This window comes from Triticum urartu, chromosome 1, assembly GCF_003073215.2.
Source record: "Triticum urartu cultivar G1812 chromosome 1, Tu2.1, whole genome shotgun sequence".
Classification (NCBI taxonomy): Eukaryota; Viridiplantae; Streptophyta; class Magnoliopsida; order Poales; family Poaceae; genus Triticum; species Triticum urartu.
The window spans coordinates 72405319-72408650 of record NC_053022.1 but is presented as its reverse complement, the minus strand read 5'-3'; positions in this window follow the sequence as shown (position 1 = coordinate 72408650).

Genomic DNA, 3332 nt, shown 5'->3' with positions numbered 1-3332 from the left:
GAGGAGCTCGACTCTGTATTCTGGGGGCTGCGGACCACGCCCAACCGTACTACCGGATACACACCTTTCTTCATGGTGTATGGCGCAAAGGCCGTACTGCCCTACGATATTATTCACGACTCACCTCGAGTGCGTATGTACGAAGAGAGAGAAGCCGAGCTTGATCGGCAGGACAGCCTAGATGCCCTGGAGGAGGAACGCGATGTTGCAAAAGCCCGTTCAACATTTTACCAATAGCAGGCTCGAAGATATCAAAGCAGAGAAGTACGGGCCAACACTTACAACGTTGGCGAACTAGTTCTGCGCCTGCCGGAGAAGAAAAAGGACAAACTCAAGCCCAAATGGGAGGGTCCCATCAGAATTGACGAAATTCTCACTAGAGGAGCATACCATCTTCGCGATCCATTAGACAATCGCCTCGCGCCGAACCCCTGGAACGCGGCCACACTCCGAAGATTCTATGCCTAGCGCCAAACCCCTTGTTCGTCTCCTCCTCCCCTGTAGTTTCCATTATTTTTTTCTCTCTTTTCCGATTACTTTCTTCTTTCTCGCTTTAACACTTTGGTATGGCTAGACCGCACACCATTGACACATACATCTCTAAATATGTACGTCACTTGTGCCTGGGGGCTTCTTGGACAGAGGTTCTTGTCATTCCTTGAGCATTAAGCTCCTCACATATGAGTTTTTCCATATGTACCTTTTCTTTGCCACTATATGCATTGATATGACTTAAGTTTTGGCCAAGACGGGTTGCCTGGCTCCTGTTCTTATGCCCTACATTCCCGTTAGTTCGGCTAGGGCATAAAGGGAGCACCTCTGCGATTGTTACTGCCGGGTCATCCGGATGTGTACCTTAGACTGGGTGAAGCCGAAAGCTAGTGTTCTAATGGAAATATTCGGTCGGTGAATTAAAGATGTTTTCTAAAGTCATTCCATTGTGCACCCCCAGAAGTTATACAAACTATGGTGCTCGCATCATAATTTGTACATGTACATTAAATGCATGCACACCCAGGGAAAGGAACCCTTAACGAAACTATTCTCTCTGGAAGATGTTTCTTACGATACCAATGTAATATAACATAGCTAGTCGGATACAACTTGTCTGTTAAAGCAACTATGACCCCTATGCCTAGTTTTCTAGGCATACCCCGGCCTATTCAGCCGCGATGGTATTCAGAAACACTCTGCACCTTCGGGTCCGGAGTTCGAAGCGAAAAGGTCTTCCATGACCAATGATATACAATTCAGCTAGAATTCCACATAGTGAGGAAAGTACACGGTCACTTGGACTCGAACACTTCCTCCTCTACACCTTCCAACAGGCGGTCTAACTTACAATCCTGTTGGGAATATTTGGCGACCACCTCTACTTGGTCATATAATATACTAACGGGAATTTCTTCCCCATTTGACCCTAACGGTCCAACCCGAGCCATGTGATTTGGATCCAGCCTGGTATATCGCGTTTTCACCATGGCCCAGGCTTCTCGCGCGCCCTCTCGATAGGACGATATCTTCCATAGTCGGATACGTCGCCGCTCCCTTGAATAGCTCTACAAGCTCCTCCATACTACCTGGAGGGAAGGCGGAGGGCCATAAGGCCTTGGCAACGCTCCGCATGGCCAGCCGGGCATGTTCGTGCACTTGCGACAGTCTTTGCAGCAGATCACTCGATGATCCGGACACCTCCTCTTCAGGATGACCTGTCAATATACCTGCAAATATGACTATATCAGTCCCATTTATCTCTGAACTACTTTAAAAATAGTTCGGACACATACTGAATATGCCGCCCCGCAGCTTCTTGCTCTCCTTCACGGAATCGGCTAGCTAGGCTCGAACATCTTTAAATTCTTCACCCAATGTAGTGTTGGAATCATGTAGCTTGTTTTTCTCGTCTCTGATGCAGGTCAACACACGCTCGCCTATGGCGTGTTGCCTTTTCGCCTCTTTTTCTCCCTCTTGGGCGATCTTCAACTTCTCTTCAAGTTGATCAGATGACCCTATTATGCGATCAGCAGCAGAATTAGCACAGTTGGTATATAATTATTGTTCCTCGGTGGAGGGGAACACTACCAGAAGACGACTTCTTGACGTTTTCCAGTTCGGCAGTAGCAGCATTTAGCTGCGCCCGGCACTGCTCCAGCTCCTGGGCTAGCAAGCAATTCTTCTCTGTAAGGACCTGGTCGTACAATGATCCTTAAATTAGTTGTGCCAACTGCTTTCAGTCTCGGGGGCTATGGGCATATGGTTATCCTTTTTTGAAAAAGAAAACTTACCTGCACATCTGTCAGATATTACTTCGTGGCTCTTCTAAGCCCATCTCGAGCAGCTCGGATGTATGCGTCGCCCGAGCTAAAGGCATTAAAAGCCTCCTCTGAGAACTTGGGGTCTCGCAAGACAGCCCTGCAGCGCCGATGGTTCATGGCACTCTCTACCTCCAAGTTGGTGACGGACATATTTTCCGAACCCTCGGCCGAAGAGCAGTCCGGTGTTGTTCCTGCACCAGCCCCAGTCTCCCCGATTGGATCTAAATCCCGGTTGTTGGGAACACCATCGACCGGATCCCCGAACACAGTTCGGTGAACCTTCTTCCTGTAACCAAACAAATACATGAGTCACAGCCGGATGCGGCTGCTGAAAAGCATATTTGTCCGTACCTCCTCGATGAAGGCCTGGTTGTGTCTTCACCCGCCTTCCTCTTCGAAGGCTTGCCTGGCGCAGGAGCTGATCTCTTTGAAATCGCCGAACGTCTCCCCTATGAAGCACGACACAGTGCGGTGGGTGAGGCGGAATAAGAGCACTCTTTTAGAGAAGGTGTTTCTTAATTGTTTACATGTGAAGTAGGAAGAAGGCCAGGGTAGTCGGCGGTGATGGCCATTTCTGTGCCGTCATAGCTTGTCTGGTAAAACACTCCCTCCGCAAGCACCACGAATATATCCGGATCCTCTTCAAACCCAGGATCTAGCTCCCGGTTGTGGATCTCCAGCTGTGGGGCAGGACTATGAAGTCCTTCGGTGACCTTCCGCCAATGCTGTCATAACAAACAGACTTGAAATTTATCAACAGTTATCCAGAAGTGTAATGAGTGGAATAGAGGGGTCGAAGCTTACCCAACTGGGAGGATCATACATAGGATACCCATATCTGCGCTTAATGCGAAGAAACTCCTCTTCGTCCCCTTTAAACAGCTCGACCAATATTTTGGCCAGAGCGGCAGGGGTATCTGGACCCTTCCGGCCGTAGCGGGAGGCGTCATCCTCTCCATTGTAGTGCCACATGGGCAGCCCTCTGTATTGTAGCGGCTGAACCCCTCGCACTATGGA